The sequence below is a fragment of the Rutidosis leptorrhynchoides genome, chromosome 11, assembly GCF_046630445.1.
Source record: "Rutidosis leptorrhynchoides isolate AG116_Rl617_1_P2 chromosome 11, CSIRO_AGI_Rlap_v1, whole genome shotgun sequence".
NCBI lineage: Eukaryota > Viridiplantae > Streptophyta > Magnoliopsida > Asterales > Asteraceae > Rutidosis > Rutidosis leptorrhynchoides.
In genome coordinates, this window is record NC_092343.1 from 39,606,029 (window position 1) to 39,616,597 (window position 10,569).

Below are 10,569 nucleotides of genomic sequence, written 5' to 3' on the forward strand. Positions count from 1 at the left end.
AAACTTTAGTCGCAGTTAAAACCAAATGTAAAATATTAAAAATAAATACAAGATTTAAATTAAAGCGTAAAGTAAATAACGATAATGAAATTGCGAATAATAAAAATGCGATAAAATAAACTTGCGATAATTAAAAAGTACGATAATTAAAAGTGTAATTAAATACAATAACAATAAAAATGCGATAATTAGAAGTGCAATTAAATATAAAATAAAGGAAATTAAATATGAAATAAAATAATTATGCTTATTTAAACTTCCGTAATCATGATGTTTGACGTGTTCATTTTAGTTTTATGCCCATGGGTTAATTGTCCTTTGTCCTGGATTATTTAATATGTCCATACGGATTTGTCCATAATAGTCCATCAGTCATAAATATAAAGAGCGAAAGCCTTCGTCAAATTATTCTTATTCCCGAAGTCAAATATTCCAACTAATTGGGGATTCGAATTGTAACAAGGTTTTAATACTTTGTTTAATGAATACACCAGGTTATCGACTGCATGTAAACCAAGGTTTTACTACTTTGTTAATAATTACACCAATTACCCTTGAATGTAATTCACCCCTGTTTCAACAAGTCTATTAACTATTAATCCAGTTCCGTGTCCGGTAAAATGAATAATTATTGGTATTTATAGATATCCCGCCCACCGTACCCAGTCAAGCGTATGTGGTTATATATAAATACGTCGAATTATAAGTTTGTATATTAAATTAACAAGGTATTGTTTAGTTAATATAAAACCCATTAATAGCCCATAGTCTAATTTCCACAAGTGTCGTTCTTTTGTCCAAACCCCAATTATGGTACAAAGCCCAATTACCCAATTTTAGTAATTAGCCCAACATCATGATTACTTTGGATTAAATAAGCATAATAATAACTTAGCTACGAGACATTAAATTAAAAAGGTTGAACATAACTTACAATGATTAAAAATAGCGTAGCGTTACACGGACAGAATTTCGACTTACACCCTTACAACATTCGCTAACATACCCTTATTATTAGAATTAAAATTAAAATTAAAATTAAAATTATAATATAAATATAAATATATACGTTTAGATAGATGGATGGATATATGAGTGATTTTTTCGATCAGAATTCGTTTGCTTTTATAGGGAGTTTCAGAAATTGGGGCTCCGCGACTCGCGGCATTTTTTGCCTTCAAACTCCGCGAGTCGCGGAGATTGAAATTACAGCTCACTCTTTTTGGAGTCTTTCTTGCCGACGGTTTATAATATATTATATAATATATAAATAATTATAAGAATTATTTAAATATTATATTATATTTATGTGCATAGTTGACTTGTAATTTTTAGTCCGTTGCGTCGAGCGTTGAGAGTTGACTCTGGTCCTGGTTCCGGATTTTCGAACGTCCTTGCGTACAATTTTATATTTTGTACTTTGCGTTTTGAATCTTGTACTCTTGTAATTTCGAGACGTTTCTTATCAATAATTGGAACCTCTTTGATTGTATTTTGTACTTTTGAGCTTTTTGGTCGTTTGCGTCTTCAATTCGTCGAATCTGTCTTTTGTCTTCACCTTTTATTATTTAAACGAATATCACTTGTAAATAGAACAATTGCAACTAAAAGCTTGTCTTTCTTGAGGAATAATGCTATGAAATATATGTTCATTTTTAGCATTATCAAATATTCCCACACTTAAGCGTTGCTTGTCCTCAAGCAATATCGTCTTGAAATACTAGAATCACTTCTTTATTCTTCACACTTTGTACATCAGTGATTTCTATACGGCGGTATAAACAATGGTAGTAACGATATGGTTTACAGTCCCACATGACTATAAAAATTTAGATCCATTAAGGAAATTGGATCTTTATGAAAACATTTGATCTTTTGAAAATTAAATCTAGTTTTTACCCTAGATAAGTTTTCCGGAATAACCCTTTACCGGTGTTTGCAAAATATTTTTGTGGGTTTGGTGGGTTTCAGATTTGAAAATTTTAGCTCAAAACTTATGGTTTTGTGTCACCCACTTGCTAACCTTGTATTTGGAAAGCAACACGTCCAGTTTACTTGTCCCGTATATTACCTTTCGGTAAACTACCGTTGATAATGCTAAAAACGAACATATATTTCATAGCATTATTCCTCAAGAAAGACAAGCTTTTAATTGCAATTGTTCTATTTACAAGTGATATTCGTTTAAATAATAAAAGGTGAAGACAAAAGATAGATTCGACGAATTGAAGACGCAAACGACCAAAAAGCTCAAAAGTACAAAAGACAATCAAAAAGGTTCCAATTATTGATAAGAAACGTCTCGAAATTACAAGAGTACAAGATTCAAAACGCAAAGTACAAGATATTATATTGTACGTAAGGACGTTCGAAAATCCGGAACCGGGACCAGAGTCAACTCTCAACGCTCGACGCAACGGACTAAAAATTATAAGTTAACTAGGTATATAAATATAATATAATATATAATTAATTATATTAATTATATATATATTATATTTATAAATAAAAACCGTCGGCAGAGAAAGACTCCAAGGGTGTGAGCTGTAAATTCATTCTCCGTGACTCGCGGAGTTTGAAGAGGTTTTCACCGCGAGTCGCGGAGCCTCAAAATTCGACTTTTCCTATAAAAGCAACTGAATTCTGATCGCAATTCATATTCTTTTTCTCTCTTCTCTCATATATACGTAAAATATATATATATAATTTATATTTTAATTTTAATTTTAATCCTAATAATAAGGTATGTTAGCGAATGTTGTAAGGGTGTAAGTCGAAATTCTGTCCGTGTAACGCTACGCTATTTTTAATCATTGTAAGTTATGTTCAACCTTTTTATATTAATGTCTCGTAGCTAAGTAATTATTATGCTTATTTAAAATGAAGTAATCATGATGTTGGGCTAATTACTAAAATTGGGTAATTGGGCTTTGTACCATAATTGGGGTTTGGACAAAAGAACGACACTTGTGGAAATTAGACTATGGGCTATTAATGGGCTTTATATTTGTTTAACTAAATGAAAGTTTGTTAATGTTAATATAAAGATTTACAATTGGGCGTCCCTATAAATTACCATATACACTCGATCGGACACGATGGGCGGGGTATTTATATGTACGAATAATCGTTCATCTAACCGAACACGGGAATGGATTAATAGCCACTAGAATAATTGAAACAGGGGTGAAATTACATTCAAGGGTAATTGGTGTAATTGTTAACAAAGTAGTAAAACCTTGGTTTACACGCAGTCGATAACCTGGTGTATTCATTAAACAAAGTATTAAAACCTTGTTACAATTCGAATCCCCAATTAGTTGGAATATTTAACTTCGGGTATAAGAATAATTTGATGAGGGCACTCGCACTTTATATTTATGACTGATGGACTGTTATGGACAAAAACCAGACGGACATATTAAATAATCCAGGACAAAGGACAATTAACCCATGGGCATAAAACTAAAATCAACATGTCAAACATCATGATTACGGAAGTTTAAATAAGCATAATTCTTTTATTTCATATTTAATTTCCTTTATTTTATATTTAATTGCACTTCTAATTATCGCATTTTTTATTGTTATTGTATTTAATCGCACTTTTAATTATCGTACTTTTTAATTATCGCAAGTTTATTTTATCGCACTTTTATTATTCGCAATTTCATTATCGTTATTTACTTTACGCTTTAATTTAAGTCTTGTATTTATTTTTAATATTTTACATTTGGTTTTAACTGCGACTAAAGTTTTAAAATCGACAAACCGGTCATTAAACGGTAAAAACCCCCCTTTATAATAATAATATTACTTATATATATGTTTGTATTTTTATAAAAGTAGACTAATATAGCGTTGAGCTTTGTTTAAAAAAAAGATTCCCTGTGAAACGAACCGGACTTACTAAAAACTACACTACTGTACGATTAGGTACACTGCCTATAAGTGTTGTAGCAAGGTTTAAGTATATCCATTCTATAAATAAATAAATATCTTGTGTAAAATTGTATCGTATTTAATAGTATTTCCTAGTAAAATATAAACTATTTCGTATACACCTCGCATAACATCAAGTATTTTTGGCGCTGCTGCCGGGGACACTCTTAAACGCCGGAAGCGCAACGCTAATAAAAAAAAAAAAGATTTTTAGTTAACTTTTATTAAAATTCGTTTTTGTAAAAATACGTTTTAAATATTCGAAAATATAAAAAGAAAAACAAAAATATAAGCATTTTTAAGATTTTGTTAAATATTTAAGTTTTATAAGTTTCTTTATTTTTATTTTAGTTTATAAAAATATAAGTTTTATTAACTATCTTTTATTTATAGAAAAAATTAAAAACAGAAAATAAAAAAAAATAAATAAAGAAAAAACGCGTCGAATATTTAAACCTGTCAGCTGAATTCTGGAACCCCGCAACTCGCGGGGTTTGATGCTTTAATTGCCGCGACTCGCGGAGACTTTCTGACAGGCGACAAAAAACCCTAATCCAGCATTAATTACGGGTATTAATTAATTATTATTATTATTTAACCCTAATAATTATTATTATTATTATTAGTTTTATTTTAACTTTTACTTTTTATTTAATTTATGTATTTAGTATTAATTAGTTTTATTAAATTGTAAAATTAGTAGTTTTATTAAATAAATATTATAAAAATAATATTTTTATAAAAATTGTAATTTTTACAACTTTTTGTATATTTTTATATTTTGTCCCTTTTTAATCGTTTTAGCGTAATATTTGTATTTTTAGCTCATATTTAGTTTTAAACTTAGTTTTTGCTATAGTCATTTTTACTCCTAGATTTTTAGGCTTTGCCGTAGAATTCCTTAAATGCTTTTTCTTTAGACTAAGATTTAGGTGCTTTAGAATTTTGCGACGCCTTTTTAAGTTTTAGTTTCTTTTTAAGTTATTTCCATTTGGGATTTAGTTTTTCTTGTAAGCTTTAATATTTTTAGACACCTTTTACTATGTATCAATTATCATTCCAATTAGTAATTTCAATTTGCGATTATAATTTTAAGTTAGTTGTAGTAATAAGGTTAGGTTAGTCAAGTATTTTTAAGTTTTTATAAGTTTCTTTTATTTTTCCGTCACCTTTTATTTTGCAACCATTTTTTCTTTTTCGACCTTTTTCGACGAACTCTTTTTCTTTCTTATTTCTCGCTATTCTAGTTTTAGGACATAGATTTTTATTCTACTTCTTATCTAAATTTCTTAAAATTACGAAAATTTATTTTAAGTGGTTAAATTAATAGACATCAAAATTTTCTGGTTCGTAGTAATAGTTGGATTTGTACGTGGACCGGGTTATTGGAGCCAAACAGTCCTCAATTATATTGAGACCAAACGAATCCTGCCCCTCTGCTGCATCTTTTGGCTATTCGAAACGTGGGCAAAATCAGAAAAGTCTATTAATTGGATAACTTATTATAATTTTTCTTCCTTTTTAAAACTAATAGGATATTCAGTGAATGCACCGAGCAAGACGTTCACCACCTTTTGTACGTTCACCACCTGTAACTCGATCAAGACATTTAGCAAATATAACCGCCGTTGATTTTTCTTTAGAATCGTCATCCAGTCGACCAAGTACTTCAGTTCAAATTTCCGATAATCCATTTTTTGAACCCAACATCACAATTGAGAATCCGAAAAATATTCAGGAACGGTTCGTAGATCCTGAACCATTAAACTTTCCTCCGGAGCCACCAATCAATCAAACAAGTATTATTGAGGAATGAACTATTAAATCAGAATCATCTAGTGATACCGATTCAACAAATTCAATTATGGAGAATCTGGAACCTTTAAGTATGGAAGACCGAATGAGATCTAAACGCACTGGCCAAGGTCACGCAATTACTCATCCAGACATTAACGCGCCAGATTATGAAATCAAAGGACAAATTCTACACATGGTGACTAATCAATGCCAATTTAGTGGTGCGCCGAAGGAAGATCCAAATGAACATCTACGTACCTTTAATAGGATCTGCACACTATTTAAAATCCGAGAAGTAGAGGATGAACAGATATATCTCATGTTATTTCCCTGGACTTTAAACGGAGAAGCCAAAGATTGGTTGGAATCGTTACCTGAAGGGGCGATCGATACATGGGATGTTTTAGTTGACAAATTTCTTAAACAATTCTTTCCTGCATCTAAATCCGTAAGACTTCAAGCAGAAATTGTTACGTTCACACAGAAACCAAATGAAACTCTATATGAGGCGTGGACAAGATATGGAAAGTTATTAAGAGGATGTCCGCAACATGGTTTAGACACCTGTCAAATAGTACAAATATTCTACCAAGGATGCGACATCACTACAAGGAAAGACATAGATATAGCAGCTGGTGGTTCTATTATGAAGAAAACCGAAACTGATGCTTACAAAATTATTGATAATACTGCTTCCCACTCACATGAGTGGCACCAAGAAAAAGATATCATTAGATCATCTAAAGCAGCTAGAGCCGATTCTAGCCATGACTTAGATTCCATTTCCGCAAAGATAGATGCTGTGGAGAGACGAATGGAAAAGATGACTAAGGATATTCACTCAATACGAATTAGTTGTGAGCAGTGTGGAGGACCACATTTGACAAAAGATTGTCTCAGTATTGAATTAACAATGGAACAAAGAGAGAATATTTCATACATAAACCAAAGGCCTGGAAATAATTATCAGAATAATTATCAACCGCCAAGACCGATTTACAATCAAAACCAGAATTATAACCGAAATATTCCATACAACAACCAACAAGGTCCTAGCAATCAACAAGTATCTAATAACAATTACAATCAGCAAAGACCAAATTTTCAAAACAAACCACCACAACAAACCGATGATAAAAAACCAAATTTAGAAGATATGATGACGAAGCTAGTTGAAACTCAAACACAGTTTTTCACATCTCAAAAACAAACCAATGAACAAAATGCTCAAGCATTTAGAAATCAACAAGCTTCTATTCAAAATTTGGAACAAGAAGTGAGTAACCTAGCAAGGTTAATAGGTGAAAGAAAATCGGGAAGTCTACCTAGTGATACAAATGCTAACCCCCGAAATGAAACAGCTAAAGCCATTACCACAAGAAGTGGTACAACACTTAAACCACCTGAAATACCTGTAACTTCTGATGAAACTATTCCTACTCCACAAGAACCACAACCTGATCAAGATAAGGAAAAAGAACCGGTAGTTGAAAAGGTTAATGAAGATAACACAGTTAAGGATAAACCTTATGTTAAACCATACCAACCACCACTTCCTTACCCAAGTAAAATGAAGAAAGAAAAACTTGAAGCCGAGCAATCCAAATTCTTGGATATGTTTAAACAGATAAATGTAAATCTTCCTTTCATTGATGTGATTTCAGGAATGCCTAGATATGCTAAATTCTTGAAAGATCTAATCTCAAATAGAAAGAAAATGGAAGAACTCTCGGCTGTTACTATGAATGCTAATTGTTCAGCAGTGCTGTTGAATAAGATACCAGAAAAACTATCTGATCCAGGAAGTTTCACAATTCCATGTTTTCTGGGTAGTCTTAGTTCAATAGAAGCATTGGCAGACTTAGGTGCTAGTATAAATCTAATGCCGTATTCACTATACACTAAACTAGACCTTGGAAAATTGAAACCAACAAGAATAAGCATACAACTAGCCGATAGATCAATAAAATATCCTAGAGGGATAATGGAGAACATGCTAGTTAAAGTTGGTACTTTAGTATTTCCAGTAGATTTTGTTGTTTTGGACATGGAAGAAGATTCTCAAGTTCCTCTCATATTAGGAAGACCAGTCTTAAACACGGCTAAAGCAATGATAGACGTGTTCGGTAAGAAACTGACCCTAAGTATAGAGGATGAGAGTGTTACCTTTTCAGTTGATAGAGCAATGCAACAACCACAATTTGCAGATGATACATGTTATTATATTCAAACTATAGATGCACATGCAGAATTATTAGAAGAATTTCCAGAATTACAAGGAACAGGAGAATGTTCTTTAGGAGAAGGTAATGAACCAATTGATGAAGCTGAAATGTTAGCTACACTTATAGCTAATGGATATGAACCAACAACAGAAGAAATTCAAATGCTAAAAGAAGAAGACAGATATCGATACAAATCATCGATAGAAGAACCTCCGAAATTAGAGTTAAAGCCACTTCCAAACCATTTGGAATACGCTTATTTACATGGTGAATCTGAATTACCTGTAATAATATCGTCTTCTCTTACTGAAAATGAGAAATCACAACTCATTTCTGTGTTGAAAGCTCATAAACCAGCCATTGCATGAAAGATTCATGATATTAAAGGAATAAGTCCTTCGTATTGCACACATAAAATCCTTATGGAAGAAGGTCATAAAACGTATGTGCAACGCCAACGAAGACTAAATCCTAATATGCAAGATGTAGTTAAGAAAGAGATTATTAAACTGCTAGATGCAGGTTTGATATATCCAATTTCTGATAGTCCATGGGTAAGCCCAGTTCAATGCGTACCTAAGAAGGGTGGCATGACTGTCATTACAAATGAGAAAAATGAGCTTATTCCTACTAGGACTGTAACAGGATGGCGTGTATGTATTGATTATAGAAAATTAAATGACGCCACCAGAAAAGATCACTTTCCCTTACCTTTCATAGATCAAATGTTGGAAAGATTAGCCGGAAATAGCTACTATTGTTTTCTAGATGGATTTTCCGGATATTTTCAAATTCCAATAGCACCCGAGGACCAAGAGAAAACCACATTCACGTGCCCTTATGGTACTTTTGCTTACAAACGCATGCCATTTGGACTTTGCAACGCCCCTGCAACCTTTCAAAGGTGTATGATGGCGATTTTTCACGACATGATAGAAGAATGCATGGAAGTATTCATGGATGACTTTTCAGTCTTCGGTGATACATTTAAATCATGTCTAGTTAATCTGGAACGAATGCTAATTAGATGCGAAAAATCAAATCTAGTACTTAATTGGGAGAAATGCCATTTCATGGTTAAAGAAGTCATCGTTCTTGGACATAAAATTTCAAAAGAAGGAATTGAAGTGGATAGAGCTAAAGTAGATGTAATTGCTAAACTTCCACATCCCACCAATGTTAGAGGAGTTAGGAGTTTTCTAGGGCATGCCGGTTTTTACCGACGTTTCATAAAAGATTTTTCTAAAATTGCCACTCCTATGAATAAACTCCTAGAAAAGGATGCGCCATTCATCTTTTCAGATGAGTGTATCAAATCTTTTAATATTCTTAAAGAGAAACTCACTAATGCGCCAATCATGATAACACCAAATTGGAATCTACCATTTGAACTAATGTGCGATGCAAGTGATTTTGCAATGGGAGCCGTTTTAGGACAAAGGATTGAAAAACGATTTCAACCTATATATTATGCTAGTAAGACGTTACAAGGAGCACAAACAAACTATACAACTACTGAAAAAGAACTCCTTGCTATTGTCTTTGCTTTTGACAAATTTCGATCATATCTCGTTCTAGCAAAAACGGTGGTCTATACCGACCATTCTGCTCTTAGATACCTATTTTCAAAACAAGATGCTAAACCAAGATTAATCCGTTGGATCTTACTCTTACAAAAGTTTGATATTGAAATCCGAGATAAAAGAGGAGCAGAAAATCTCGCCGCTGATCATCTTTCTCGTCTTGAAAATCCCGAATTAGAAGTTCTGAATGAATCGGCCATACAAGACAACTTTCCTGATGAATATCTATTGAAGATAGATTATAATGAAATCCCATGGTTTGCAGACTATGCAAACTACTTAGTTTGTGGATTCCTTGAAAAAGGATTATCGTACCAAAGATGAAAGAAATTCTTCAGTGATATAAAACACTATTTCTGGGAAGATCCACATCTGTTTAAAAGTTGTCCCGATGGAATAATACGCCGATGTGTATTTGGAGATGAAGCTAGTAAAATATTAAACCATTGTCACACAGGACCAACAGGAGGGCATTATGGGCCTCAACTAACAGCAAGAAAAGTTTATGAAGCTGGATTCTATTGGCCTAAAATTTACAAAGACGCAAACCTTCTTTGCAAATCCTATGATGCATGTCAAAGGGCCGGAAAAATAAGTCAACGTGATGAAATGCCACAAAATGTCATCCAAGTATGTGAAATATTTGACATTTGGGGTATTGACTTTATGGGTCGATTTCCAAAATCTAATAATAATCTATATATACTCGTAGCCATTGATTATGTATCTAAATGGGCGGAAGCACAAGCTCTCCCAACTAACGATGCACGAGTTGTAGTCAACTTTTTAAAACGTCTTTTTGCAAGGTTTGGAACACCGAAAGCTTTAATAAGTGATCGGGGTACTCATTTCTGTAATAATCAACTTGAGAAAGTTCTTAAAAGATATGGAGTAACTCATAAAATTTCCACCGCATATCATCCACAAATAAGTGGACAAGTTGAAAATACCAACCGAGCTTTAAAACGTATTCTAGAGAAAACCGTAGGATCAAATACAAAGGAATGGTCCATTAAATTGGA